Raw genomic sequence first — 16,074 nt, forward strand, 5'->3', positions numbered from 1 at the left:
CTTCTTCACTTGTGTTGGTGTGGTTATTTGCTCTCCTCTGAGTTGACTCGCTTCCTGTGTGAGTTAGGTTCTTGTTAGAGACCTCAACTTAGGGTTATTGATGGCATGACAACTATTAGGCTCGAGTCTTAGTCTCCCTATTATTTTGTTGTCTCCCTGGTCTCTGGTTAGGAGAGTGTTGTACCCCTGTTAAGGGGAACTACGTCGCCCTGATTCTCATACCAGATGAGATACGTAGGCAGGAGGTTGTGAGTAATCTCTTCGGGCACCCTTTTTCCTTTTTGCTGTGTTGTTTTCGTGTGTGTGTTCACCCTTTTCTTCGAGTCTCTGTTTGTTCACCTTTTTATTTGTTTTGGTCTGAGTACTTGTTTGTCCCGCGTGGGCGTGTGTGGTATGTTCATACCTTGGGGATTTCTTCTGTCATCTTTGGGGTTCATTTGTGATGATGGTTATCATCTTGAGGTTCATTTGTGACGGTTGTCACTCACTTGGGGTTCATTTGTGACGGTTGTCGCTCACTTGGGGTTCATTTGTGACGTTTGTGGTGATTATTCACTTGGGGTTCATTTGTGACGTTTGTGGTGATTATTCACTTGGGGTTCATATTCGAGGTTCATTTGTGATGATTGTTTTTGGGAGTCAGATATAAGTCCATGTATTGGCATTCTGTTTCCTTTTGTTTTGTCGTTGTTAGGAGTCGGATGTAAGTCCAAGTATTGGTATTCTGTTTCCTTTTTGAGTGTTTCTTTTGACGTCTCAGCGTCTCTTTTTGGTGTCTTGTTTCAGCGTGCGTTAGCCGAGCTACGGGTGCTCTGATTCTCCTCTGGATAGAGAAGATACGTAGGCATAGGATGCGATGTCCTAGCGAGCATGCCTCCTTTCCCCGAACTACGTTGACTCTGATGTTTGTTTCCGACAAACTACGTAGGCCTAGGATGCGAAATGATGCCGAGTCCATTTCCCCCATCTTCCTTCTTTTCCCCACCTGCTTATTATTCCAGTTTGTGCAGTTTTTTGAGCAGTTTATTAGCAGCAACCCTTTCCTATTCTTTGAGCTACCTTTTGAGCGTGAATCCCGTCGAGTACGACGGACGTGAGGGGTGCTAATACCTTCCCCTTGCGTAACCGACTCCCGTGCCTTGTAATCTCTAGTCGTAAGACCGTTCCTTTCCCTTTCTTAGGTTAGTCCTGCGCTCCCTTTCCGTCATAGGATGAATAGCGTCGGTGGCGGCTCTGTATTTTTTTTCCGCCGGTTGTTTTTCGCGTTGCGACAAGGGGCAGCTATAACACCCAAAAATTTGCCCTCCTCATTCATGCATTCATTTTTAGGTCATTTAACATTTCACATTGCATTTCATCATTATCAATCAGAATTAGATACATCGCATTTCATCATGTCAATCGGGATTAGCTCCAAGAAGCTTGAACATCATCCAGGACACTTTGTGGGTTCTAGTTAGATGATCAGTCAACACAAGGGAAAGACTTGAGTTACTTCCAACAGGGGTCTATTCGTCAGTCAAAATGTTAATCTTGAAGGAGCAAAAGTTTATTCATGAGCTGTCATGCTTGCTAGGTGAAGCCCACGTGTTTTAAAAAAAATAATAAATAAATAAATAAATAAAATATAACAGAATTTTTTTGGACTTGGTCCTCTCTCATTTAAGCCCACAGGTCCACAAAAATCAGGTTATAAATTCAGAGTTTCAGTGAAACAAAAGGCCATTATATTCCTATTACCCTGGCTGGGAAAAAGATAGTGAGAGAAGAGCTAACAGAGTTCAGAGCAACCTCTAGAGACTGAAGGGAACTCATCTGCAAAGAACCAATTCCATCTCATATAAACCCTCAGATTGCTTTGCAAACCCAACCGGGCAATTCAATTTCATTCGATCTCTCCAGTCAGGTTTGCCTTATTCCCATTACTTTATGCTTTTAATTTGAATGCTCTGAATGTATGAGGTATTATGGGTGAATTTGATACCCTTTTGATGCATGTGTTTGAAAAGAGGTTTAGGCCTCCTACACTTGGTTACTTTTTGTGAGCTCTTTTTATGAATTTTAATGGCATGATTCATGTGGTTACATTTTGATTTGGGGCAACCCTTGATTGCGCCCCATCTTGTCACTCTAACCTGTTTGTTGAGTTTTTTGTGAGGGCTCGCATGACTCTTGCAGAGATGGCTTGCCTGGTGTTCCACTTTATTTGTGGGATACCACTTGGAGGTTTATTCCGATTACCTGTACTAACTCACTTTCTTTGATGGTGCTAGCTTGAGAGATCTCTGGGTTTCTTATTTCTTTATTTGCTGTTGCTTCGGATCTTTATCTGTGTGGTAGATCTCTTAACCCCCTTTATCTTTCCCGCATTTTACTACCTTTTTGCCTAAAGACCTCCGAAGAGGCAATTGACGGATAAAAGGGATTAGTACTCAATCCCCCGTTATTCAGTGCGTCGTTCTTTGAGATCACACTACGTGTCGATGCTTCAGAACAAAAGCCCAAGATCTCTTGTCCGGTCGGTCAGTGGAGAGGGTTCCACCTTTCTGAACCCCCACTTTTTGTCCTGAGCTCACCCTGTCCAGGGTTAAGAGCTATGAGGTCTTATCCTAATTACCCCTTTTGCATGAGCGTTCATAAAACACAAACAAACTCATTGATTTTTCTTCTCCTAAGAACACGTTAACTCCTCCTACTACAGGCGAGTAAGTCTCCAAAGGTCGAGCATCCGGTAGATTGCGTAGTAACGTCGTTCATCCCAACCCTTAACCCGTAGTTAGCCGAACTACGACTTGCTCTGATTCTCATTCCAGATGAGATACGTAGGTATAAGACGCGATGTCTTAGCGAGCACACTCCCCCCTAACCCATAGGTAGCCGAGCTACGAAGACTCTGATTCTCATATTCAGATGAGATACGTATGCAGTGGATGCGACATCCGTGCGAGTCATTTTCTTTTGACCCCCTCTTTTAGTAACGATTACATTAGATAAACCCACACCCTCTTTTAGACCAGAATAACAAGAGTGGATCTCGTAGAGTACTACGGATGCGTAGGGGTGCTAATACCTTCCCTTCGCATAATCGACTCCCGAACCCAAGATTTGGTTGCGAGACCTTGTCTTTTCCTTTCCTTTTCCCATGTTTACTTCGAGCGATTCCATTCCCTCCTTTGGGATAAATAACGCACGGTGGCGACTCTTCTGTCATTTCTTTTCTCGCCGGTTGTTTTTTCGCTCTCTGTTTTTTTCAAGTTGCGACACTACCCATTGGTCAGATCTTTTCAACTCTTAACTTTTAAGTTTGTGCATAGGATTAGTCTCTTCATCTCCTCCCCATTTCTTTAATTTCAAAATCTCTCCCTCCTTTTAAAAAATCTTCTTTGTTTGAACTAGTTCTTTTCTAAATTTTGACCACTTTGGAAACTAGAAACTTTGGCCTTATGCCATTGCATTTTCAAACTTCTTTTCTTAATCAAACTTGTAAATAGACTTAACTATACTTAACTTAAACTTTCAAAATTCCAAAAAAACTAACTCTTTCAAACCATTTTTAGGCCTTTGGGCCTTTCAAACTTAAGTTTTGTTAAAAGCAATGCATCCACTTTGAAATTTGTATCACGAACTACGAGGTTTTGATCCCTCATTTTTATGTTGGTACGTAGGCATAAGGCCGAAGGTCTTGTCAAACACAAAAATAAAATTAATGAATTCTCTTCTCATCCTCTCACTCTATTTGTTTGTAAACATCACTTTATACAAGAATACATATGCACACAAAAAAAAGGCTCCCTAGGAGTACCTAGGACACTTTGGGTGCTAACACCTTCCCTTTGTGTAACCAACCCTATTACCTGTAATCTCTGACATTTTATTAGTTTTGATTTAAAAACTTCTTACTTTTGGGTTTTGTTCGTACTTTTTCCCTTTTCCTTGGAAACAATAAAAGCGCGATGGTGACTCTTGTTATTTGATGTCTTGCTTATCCATAGCTTGATAATCATGAATTTACCGCTACACTCCTCTTATGGTGCATGCTGTAACACGTGTTGAAAAAACCATTTATCATTCTGAGCCATCTGAGGGTCCAGATATGTATGACGAAATGGATGAAATGAAAGACCAATTTCAAGAGATAAAAAAATAATTGAAGACCCTTAGAGGTAAAGATCTATTTGGGAAAAGTGATAATGAACTTTGCTTAGAGCCCAACGTGAAAATTCCTATCAAATTCAAGGTTACAAACTTTGAGAAGTATAAAGGGAATGCTTGTCCTTTGAGCCATCTTGTGATGTACGCCCGCAAGATGTCAACCCATACAGACAATGATCAGTTTCTTATCCGTTATTTTCAAGACAGTTTGACCGGTGCCGCGCTTCAATGGTATATGGGTTTAGACAATGCTAGTGTTTCTACTTTCAACGACTTAGGTGAGGCCTTCGTCAAGCAGTACAAGAAAAACATAAATATGGCTCTCGATCGTGATCAGTTGCAGTTCATGTCTCAAAAGGATAAGGAGACATTTTAAGAGTACGCGTAGAGGTGGAGAGAGCTTGCTATTCAGATTAGTTCCCCACTGGAAGAGAAGGAGATAATGAAGATCATCCTCAAAAATTTGAGATCATTCTATTACGAGCGTATGATTTCCAATGCTCCCAATGAATTCACTGAAATGGTGAACATGGGGATGCGTTTGGAAGAGGGTGTTCGAGAGAGTTGTTTGTTTAAAGAAGAAAAATCTACGAGCAAGCAGGGGAAACCAATTCAGTATCTATGAGGAGGCAAAGGAATCCTCATGTGGGGAAAAATTACAGATCTCAGCATCATCACCATCAAGTATCCTCTGTCATTCCAGTATTTACCAATAATTCAACAATTCAATCAGTGCCAGTTCAACAACAACAGCAACAACAACGCACTCACTACAATCATAACAACTACAACAATCAGCATAATAATTTTGAAAGGAAGAAGGTCACTTTTGATCCTATTCCAATGACTTATGCAAAACTGTATCCTTCTCTTGTCATCAAGAATTTGATCCAGCCGCGAAATCCTCTGCATACACCTGAGTCTTTTCCTTGGTGGTACAAGCATGATCAACATTGCACTTGTCACTAAGGGGTACCCGGTCATGACATAGACAATTGTATCCATTGAAGTATGAAGTCCAAAAACTGATCAAAAGTGGGATGGTGTCCTTTGAGGACCGTGCCCCAAATGTCAAAGCTAATCCTTTGCCCGCCCATGGCAATTCTTCTGTGAATATGGTAGATGGTTGTCTTGGTAAATTCATAGTTTTTGATGTTCGGCGTATCCAAAGGTCTTTGGTGGAGATACATATAACTCTATGCCTGATCAATGATTGTGAACATGACTATGATGGTTGTGTTATCTGCAGTGTTAATCCACAAGGATGTATGATTGTTAAGAGAGACATTCAGAAGTTGATGGATGAAGGTGTGATTCAGATCAACCAATCCAGAGATATGGGTAATGATGTGAATGTAATTATGACAATATTCAAGACTCCTGAGCGAGTAGTAACCAATTTGACAGTAGTAAAAGAGATAATAGATCGGTATCGCCGTTGGTAATACGGTTAGCGGGCCTAACCCCTTATGCATCCGATAAGTTGAGAAGTTGAGAAGAACCCATCCTGATATGGAAGTGAAGATCAAGGATGAAGTGCAGAAGCAGATTTATGTCGGTTTCCTTGTTACCTCCGAGTATCCGCAGTGGGTGGCCAATATTGTGCCTATTCCTAAGAAGGATGTAAAAGTCCGCCCGTGTGTTGATTATAGAGATTTGAATAAAGCTAGTCTGAAAGATGATTTTCCTTTGCCACACATTGTAATGTTGGTAGACAATACAACTGAGTTCAATGTCTTCTCTTTTATGGACGAATCTTCCGGTTATAATCAGATTAAGATGTCACCCGAAGATATGGAGAAGACCTTATTCATTACACCTTGGGGAACATTCTGATATCGAGTGATGCCTTTTGGTTTGAAGAATGTTGGTGCAACATAACAGAGAGCCATGACCACTCTTTTCCATGATATGATGCATAAAGAGATTGAGGTTTATGTTGATGATATGATTTCGAAATCAAGGACTGAAGATGAGCATGTTCAGCATTTATTGAAGCTATTCTAGCATTTGAGGAAGTATAAACTCCACTTGAATCCCAATAAATGTACATTTGGTGTTCGCTCTGGTAAGTTATTGGGATTTATTATCAGTGAGAAAGGTATTGATGTTGATCTTGCCAAGGTCAAAGCAATACAAGAGATGCATGCGCCCAAAACTGAGAAGCAAGTCAGAGGTTTTCTCGGACGCTTGAACTGTATTTCAAGATTTATATCGCATATGACTTCCACATGTGCGCCTATATTTAAGCTCCTTAGGAAAGATCAGTCTTGTGATTGGCCCTAAGATTGCCAGAAATCTTTTAATAGTATTAAAGAAAATATGCTTGAGCCTCTGATTCTGTCTCCGCTAGTTGAAGGAAGACCTTTGATCATATATTTTATTGTGCTTGAAGAAAGTATGGGTTGTGTTCTTGGTCAGCAAGATGAATCTGGTAAGAAATAATATGCTATTTACTATCTCAGTAAGAAGTTCACCGAATGTGAGTCTCAGTATTCTATGCTTGAGAAGACTTGATGTGTTTTGGCTTAGGCTGATAAGCGTCTGCGCCAGTATATGTTGAATCATACTACTTGGTTGATATCCAAGATGGATCCGATCAACTACATATTTGAAAAGCCTGCTTTAATTGGGAGGATTGTCTGTTGGCAGATGTTATTATCTGAGTATGATATTGAATACCGAGCTCAGAAAGCGATTAAAGGTAGTATTTTGGCTAATCATTTGGCTCACCAACCTATTGATGATTATGAGTCAGTGCAGTTTGATTTCCCTGATGAAGATATTTTATATTTGAAGATGAAATATTGTGATGAACCATTGCTTGAAGAAGGGCCAAAACATGGTTCCCGTTGGGGCATGGTATTTGATGGAGCTATTAATTCATATGGTAATGGCATTGGGGCCGTGATTATTACTCCTCAAGGCACTCATTTTCTGTTTACAGCTAGATTGACCTTCAAATGTACGAATAATATGGCTGAGTATGAAGCTTGCATTATGGGGCTCAAGGAAGCCACTGATCTTAAGATCAAATATCTCGACGTCTATGGAGATTCAACTTTGGTGGTTAACTAGATCAAAGGTGAATAAGAGGCAAATCAACCCGGTTTGATAATGTATAGAGATTATACGAGGAGGATATCAACTTTCTTTACAAAGGTTGAGTTTCATCATATCCCTCGAGATGAAAACGGGATGGCAAATGCTCTTGCAACATTGGTTTCCATGATTATGGTGAAGTATTGGAATGAAGTTCCTTATCTAACTGTGATGCGTCTTGATAGGCCAGCTCATGTTTGCTGTTGAAGAAATCAAGGATGATAAGACATGGTATTATGATATCAAATGTTTCCTCCAAAGTCATATTTACCCGCCTGGGGCATCTTTGAAAGATAAGAAGACTTTGAGAAGATTACCTGGAAACTTCTACCTGAATTATGATGTGCTTTATAAGAGAAATTTCGATATGGTTTTGCTCAGATGTGTGGATAGACACGAAGCTGACTTATTGATGACAAAAGTCTATGAAGATTCCTTTGGTACTCATTCTAATGGACATGCTATGGCAAAGAAGATGTTGAGAACAGGTTACTATTGGTCGACAATGGAATCTTACTATTGCAATTTTGTGAAGAAATTCCATAAGTGTCAAATCTATGTGGATAAGATTCATGTTTCTCTGACACGGTTGACTGTCATGTCCTCTCCATGGCCCTTATCCATGTGGGGAATTAAAGAGGCATCGTATGGAAATGTGACCCAGCAAGTTGTTGTAAGGTTTATTATGAATCAGATTATATGCCAGTATGGTATGCCAAGTAAGATCATTAATGATAATAGATTGAACTCGAATAATAATATGGTGGAAGATCTTTGCAGAGACTTTAAGATTGCACATCATAATTCTTCTCCCTACAGACACAAGATGAATGGGGTTATTGAAGTTGCAAATAAGAATATCAAGAAGATTACCCAGAAGATTGTTATGACGTACAAAGATTGGCATGAGATGCTCCTATTTTCTTTGCATGGGTATCGTACATTTGTCTACACCTCAATAGAGGCAACCCATTTCTCTCTTGTTTATGGCATGGAAGTTGTGCTCCCCATAGAGGTTGAGATCCCATCATTGCGTTTATTGATGAAAGCCAAGTTGACCGAAGCTGAATGGTGTCAGACCAGGTTTGATCAGCTCAATTTGATTGAAGAGAAGAGATTGACTGCCGTGTGTCATGATTAGTTATATCAGTAGAAAATGAAGAAAGCTTCTGATAAGAAGGTCAAGCCTCGTGTATTCCGAGAAGGTGACCTCGTGCTCAAGAAGATTTTATCTTTCAAACCTGATTCTAGGGGCAAGTGGACTCCTAATTATGAAGGCGCATATGATGTTAAGAGAGCCTTCTTATGTGGTGCATTGATTCTTACAACTATGGACGGTGAAGAGTTCACTCGTCCTGTTTATGCCGATGCAATCAAGAAATACTTCTCCTATAAAAGAAAAGAACAACTCGTTAAGTTGAAAACCCAAAAGGCGGCTTAGGAAAAAATGAGCGTCTCGGTGGATTGAAAACCCGAAAGGGCGATCCAAGAAAAAGTTAGAGACATAAAACAAAAAATTTATCCTGGTAGATTGAGTACCCCACCTAGGGGGAATCTAGGCAAAAATGAGGGATTATGCCAAGTAACTGCATCCGGCTAGATCTGATCGTTGAAGCAACATTGTCAGTCACTTGGTTCTGATTCATCATTCTCAACCGAAGACAAAAGCATAGTGGATTTCAAAGTTGGTAGGAAGAGGAGTGGTCATTGTATTCAATGTATCCTTTTTCCATGTAAATTGTCATTTTCAAACTTTATAAAGATCCATGGAGTCCTTCCATTTGGAGACTACCATTCTATTAAATAAACTTGAGCCTTTATCCAATTATTTGCAATTCTTATTTGTTTCTGTTTAATAAAATTACATTTCTATGATGATAATTTTGAAATAAATAAATCAATGAATAAACTTTTTATCTGAAATAATAAGACATTTACTTTAATAACTTTGAATTCGGAAAGGAATGTCACTAGCAATCTGAGAACGGTAAGTCTTGACGTGTGAAGCGTTGTTGTCTTCCCTAAGAAGTTGTTTGAAGGTGTTTTGCTCCCGAAACAATTCGTTATTCATCCCCATCATGGTTAATGTGTTATTCTCCTTGTAGTTCATCATTCTTTCCCCAACTGAAGCCTTCATGGATTTTCATCCTTGATTTGTATTTGTGTTATGATTGAATCCTGGATATCCAGTGAAACATTTATTTTATTCTCGGATCCCCATCACCTTTATTTAGGGGTTGCATAGTTGTGGTATGGTTTCTCCCTTTGCGAGTTTCTGTAGACCGGTTGATATTTTTGGTACCTTGTAATTGGTTTCTTTCTCAATCTCCAAGAAGAGTCTTGTGACTATTGTTTTCCTTTTGACGAATATGTTGTGGTTTGCATCCTCGTGTGACGCATGATTTGTTATGACGGATTTTATTCCCTAATGAAGTCTCCATAAAGTTGATATTGATTGATAGGATCCCCATCAAGTTGCCTGGTTCCCCATTCAGAGTTTTACCTCTTGTTGCGATGTGGATTCCCCGCAGAGTTTCTTCTTCTGATGAAAGATCTCCTCATTCATATAGTATTTGATTCTGAGCAGTTTTGATGCAATCGTCCCATGTAGGGTTGTCTCCCATTTGATATGGTGTTGACCTAAAATCCCCTGCAGCGTTGACTTGTGGCTTTGAAGTATATATATATATATATATATATATATATATATATATATATATATATATATATATATATATATATATATATATATATATCCCTCAACTTGAGATGTGGATCCTCAGCATGTTGGTTTATATTCTCAATACTGCTTTCGTTCTCCAGCGAGGTTGCCAAGCTTCTCTCCCAGAGAGTTTGAGCTTTAAGCAAGATCTTTGCTTATACCCTAGTAGTTATTTCCTCCTCTCAAGAGAGTTATGTTTTGAGTTTGGATTTGTTTTAATCCATGTGATTGCTACTGATATATATATATATATATATATATATAAATATATATATATATATATATATATATATATATATATATATATATATATATATATATATATATATATTCTTCATTTTTCTCTGAGTGCTGGGTCTTCAGTAGTTTTGGGTCGGAGTCATGTTCTCCATGTCTTCCCCAACCAGAGTGGAGCATTATTTTGGATTGTTATATCCCTAGTCTTCCTTGAGTACATGGTTATGTGTTATTCCCAAGGAATTGGATATTTGAAGTTAGGATTTATATCCTTGATGATTTTATTTTCATCCTTAGAAGACTCTCCAGTTGGTTTTCCCATCCCGTTGAGATTAGCTGAGTATCTAGTTTTGATGATTAGATCTTCATGTTTGTACCCATGCTGATTTGGTGTGTCTGTCCTCCTTCAATGTAAAGTGTCAGCCCCTTAAGAAAAAAGTGCTTGGCCTTTCTTCTTCCCCACTGAGTTATTTCCTCATGGATGATTATTATTTATGTTTCCTCCCTATTTTATTATCTGGATGGAACTACTCCCTTTGAGTTATATCCATATTTGGTTGAGTCTTGTTTGACCGTTTCTTTCTAGTTTTTACCTAGATAGATCTTTTGGTCCCCCAAGAGTTTATTACAAAGTAACTGGAAATATCCTTCTTGATGTTGGGTACTTTACTTGTGTTAATTTACCCTAACCGGTAAACGGTAATTTACTTCTTTGATTTCTCCAGCGGATTCGTTTTCATTTCCCCAGCGAGTTTATCCTTGATAAGTTTACCTTAATCGGTAACGGATATTCTCCATGTTTGGTCTTCTACCCAATGATCGATAGTTGTAAATCCTTCTTTCCCAACAAGTTTATCCTTGATATGTTTACCTTAACTTGTAATGGATAATCTTCCTTCTGAGTCTATCCTTGATATGTTCACCTTAACCGGTGATGGTTATTCTCTCTGTGGTCTTTTATCCAGGAACTAGTGGATGTAAATGTAGCGGTAAATTCGTGACCATTAAGCTATGGATAAACTTAACGTCAATAAAACCAGAGTCGCCATATTCACTTTTATTGTTTCCAAAGGAAAAGGGAAAAGTACGAACAAAACCCGAAGATAAAAAGTTTTCAAATCAAAACTAATAAAATGTCAGATATTACAAGTAAAGGGGTTTGTTACACAGAGGGAAGGTGTTAGCACCCAAAGTGTCCTAGGTACTCCTAGGGAGCCCTTTTTTATGTGTGTATGTGTTTTTGGTATAAAATGATGTTTGCAATAAATAGAGTGTGAGGATGAGATAAGAATTCATTAATTATATTTTGTGTTTGGCAAGACCTTTAGACTTATGCCTATGTACCAACATAAAATGAGGGATCAAAACCTCATAGTTCGTGGTATCAATTTCGAAGTGAGTGAATTGCTTTTAACAAAAAAATGAGTTTAAAAGAGGCACAAAAGGCCAAAAAGAGTTTGAATGAGTGCTAGTTCTTTTTTGTCTTTTGAAAATTTAAGTCAAGTATGGTTGAGTTCATTTAAAAGTTTAATTAAGAAAAAGAAGTTTAAAAGTTCAATGGCATAAGGCCAAAGTTTCTAATTTGCAATAAAGTCTAAGTTTAGAAATCACAAGCAAAGAAGATTTTGAAAGAGGGAGATATTTGAAATTTAAGAAATGGGAGGAGATGAAGAGACTAATCCTAAGCAAAAATTTAAAAGTTAAGAGTTGAAAAGATATGACCAATGGGATGCAATCCAATAGGCAAGAATGTTATATAGAACCCCACTTTTCCTTTGGACTTTAGAATCAAGCAGTATCAATATATAAATAGCAAGATGAAGAGCAAGGAATCAAATAAAGATAGCCACATCCAAGAAAGCAACTTCATAGTCTTCTTCATAATCTCCCATGCATCAGATGACATACTCCTTGAATGGCTCAGAAATAGGCACTAGACACAAGTTCAAAGCAACATTTGCATCAAGACCATGTAGCAGATGAACTCAAAAGGGATCTTAATACTTGCATTAGATGAAAGTTCAATTCACAATGGCTTGGCTTTAGAAAAGTTGGCATTGGCCAAGTCCTTTTGCATAGGGAGTGTTGCCTAATTCTAAGTCCAAGTCTCAGATCAAATCCAACAGTCCACACAAACAATTTTTTAAGAGTTTTTGTTATTATTATGTACATTAAGGTCCTAAGACCACAAGCACAAACAAAATACACAAACAAGTATATCCAATCACAATATAATCACAATATATTGCTCACGTGAGCAAAGTAAAAATGACATTAAAAGTAATAAGTTAAATGATATGTATAATGGCAAATGATAAAAGACTTGTATTTAAAATGCATGAAGTAAATGACTTGAAATGAAAAGTTAGTCAAATGTTAGTTGATTAGATGTTAGTATGATTTTTGCTTTTCAATTGTTTAAGTCATTCTTTGGAGAACACTCAACCCTCTATTCATAAGCATGGATCCTTGAACCAAGACATATTCCAAAGGAAGGAAAAAAGGCCAAGTTTCCATACAATACCATGAAAGGGGGGAGACTTACAATCTCACTTACTAGAATGCTATGCTTTTGGGTCAAAGTTTAGCGCTATCGTAATTGGACTTATGTAGAAGTCACAACTATCTACACGGGCAATAGAAATTTTAGTGTTAATGCATGTTAGAGATATGGTATAATGAACCAGACTCCTAAAACATATCACATTTAAAAGAAAATGGCAAAAAGGGTGGACCTAATCTCATCCATACTTGTATTGGTTTATCAACCAATTAGCCTTAGGATATAGAGATATCATAGGTCAATGGAATGGATGGGATAGAACTGGATTGAAGATGAAGAGGGAAGGGAAATGATATAAACCCAAATTGGTCATGGGAAGAATTTTATCAAATTAAAATCATTCATTCATTTTGGGAGATGAAATGTACATTTCATCAATCCCCTAAATTCAATTATTTTAATCCAACAAAGTCAAATCAACCTTGACCAAGGCCCAAACACAATAGTCAAACTTCACAAGTCAATAAAAATAGCTCAACACAATTTATTCACAATTAAACAATTAAAAATGCATTAAATTAAATTATGTTTGATCAAAAACCTAAAACCTCTTCAAAACACCAAATAAATGGCCAAGAGATTTATCATAGGTCAAACAAGGTCAAAGGACCTTGGAGAAAAAATTTCATTATTTTTGGAAAGTTAAAAGTATTTTTAAACAATTAAAAATATGCACAAAAACAATTAAATCATGAAAAATATTAATATTGGTCCAAAAAATAATTTTCATTCAAAAAATGAAAGAGAAAAATATTTGAATTTTTTTTGGTGAAAGTCCCATATTTTTTTATCAATATTAAAATTAATATGAATTAATGAAAATAAAACAATTAAAATGAAAAATCAGAAATTACTAAAATACGTGGACCATTTGATCTCCCTCATTAATTGAGGTGGCAGATCAGATGGTCCCTTGCGCGCGTTCCATGTGGTCTTGAGTCAACAACGCAACAGGCATGGTAATTACAATGGACGCGTGAGATTAAAACAATTCAAATGGATCATGTGGTTCAGAGACATGCCAACATATCGCCGGAGCCAGAGCTCCGGTCTTCTTCTCCGATGGACCTCACCGGACTGATCTACCTTCAACCATCACCAAAATGAAAAAGCAAGACATGAATTTAAAGAAAAAAATGCTCAGGAGCTCGAATCTGGCCTCAATTTTGTCTAACTCCAAGTATATAGAAAGATACAGGGAGTTGAATTTTGAGGATCACGATCTAAGTTGCTTCGATTTGACCTCTAAGAAACTCAATATTGTTTCCTATATTGATAGGACTTCATACAATCAAAAATCAACAAGAATAGTGGAGAAATAAGAGAGAATCGAAGAGTGGAAAAATATGGAAATTCACCTTCAATGTAGCTTTAGATTGGCACGATCTTGCTCTCAATTATGCTTGGCCTTGCTTCAGATGGTGGATGGAGTATAAGTGAATCAAGGAAAGGGATGGACTCTTGGAGTTTCAATCTTAAAACAGTGGGAGATTCAAACTCGATTTTCAAAGGAAATCTTCAAGCTTATCCTTTAATGGTAAGGGTTTAGAGTTGCTGAATCAAAGCTGGCGCATGAGTCCTTAATTCTGAGCATGAAGGGTTTCATTTATAGGCAATGTAATTGGTTTCACACCCTTCATTCAAAAATTCCAAAAATAGCAATTCACCCTTGCATGGATGCATGGGTGTGTGGTAGGCCCATGAGATGATGCCTTTAGGTCCAAAATTGAATGTAAGCAATGTTGAAATCATGTTGTCGAGCCATGCATTCGTGTATGAAAAGTGGAACTTGAAATCTTTCAAATGGTCCTTCAACTTTAAGTCAAGCGCAAGTCATTCATACTTTGTCCAAATGAGATGAATTTGGACTTTTTAGAAAGGTTAGATCAAGAGGAACAACTTTCATGTTTAATACGTTTTCATTTGAATCTTGGATCATGATGAATTTTGAGGTGGAAGTTTGTAAAATCAAACTTTCCAAAAAAAAATCTAAGTACCAAGCTGTCATACCCCAAAATTTGCCCGTTAATATTACAAGGCATTTTTCAAGGCACTCCAACTTATTTTTCAAGACATTGACCTTAAGGGAACAAATACCTAGCATACAGGTGGCCCAATCCAGAAAAGGACTTAAGTTTGCTGAATTTTGTAAGGATTCACATACTCTCGGAAAAGGTAGCTTCCTAGGTATTCCACTTTATTTGTGGGATACCCTTGTGGAGATTCATCCTAATTACCTAATTGATTATAATGTGGAGATTCATCCTAATTACCTAATTGATTATAAAATATTGCCTTTGAATATGTGATATTGGACCTCTCTTTGTTGCCTTACGGTATTACGGTATTACGGTCATGTCCCGCGAATGTGGGGATACACTTAGCAAAGACCCTTCGATTAAATCATCATGTCCCTATAAAATAAATCATAGTCCCTCGGATGTTGCCTTCGAACATATGATTTTGTCCCTCGATGACCCTTCGGTGTAGCCTACGGTTAAATGATGATCGTCCCTTCGAACGCTAAGGTATCCTTACAAATGTTGCCTTCAATGACCAATCGATGACCCTACGATGACCCTTTTACATCCAAAGGATAAAACTACTTACTTCTCAATAGTAAGGACAGTTTTACCCTCATAAGGAAAGGAAATGCCCATAAAGACCTTGGGTAGGTATAACTCCTAAATGCTTGCTCACAGCTTAAACTACTTTTCACACCTCACACTTTTCAAAACCTCTATTAGAAAATCACCACTTGGCATACATTCGTACTAGAATCATTGTCAAGTTATATTTTTCTAAACAGCTTTCAAAATTAAACGAGATAAATACTTTGTATACATTCGTACAAGAATCATTACAAAGTTAAACTCTCTTTTCAAAACATTTTCTAAACAGCTCTCACACACTTTTTCAGACAAGAAAAACATAAGTGATCAAGCAATTAAGAGCCCATGGATAACCATGGATACAAAGGGTGCTAACACCTTCCCTTTGTATAATGTACCTCCCGAACCCAAAATCTAATTAAGGTCTTTCCTGTTCTTTTCCACCTTTCCTTATTGGATAAAAGAAAAGTCGGTGGCGACTCTTGCTAACCGCGACATTTGCTTTCCAAAGCAAAAACACACAAAGTCCAGTTCACCGTATGACAGAACTGGCGACTCTGCTGGGGACAACAAAGAGAGGTTGCCTTAAAAAAACAAGATCACTTATTTAAATTGTCTGATTTACTTTTAAGGGATTGCTTGGGTATTCTACACTTGAGTGAAAGATCCTACACCCGGATCTTGTG

The sequence above is a fragment of the Lathyrus oleraceus genome, chromosome 5 (genome assembly GCF_024323335.1).
Source record: "Lathyrus oleraceus cultivar Zhongwan6 chromosome 5, CAAS_Psat_ZW6_1.0, whole genome shotgun sequence".
Classification (NCBI taxonomy): Eukaryota; Viridiplantae; Streptophyta; class Magnoliopsida; order Fabales; family Fabaceae; genus Lathyrus; species Lathyrus oleraceus.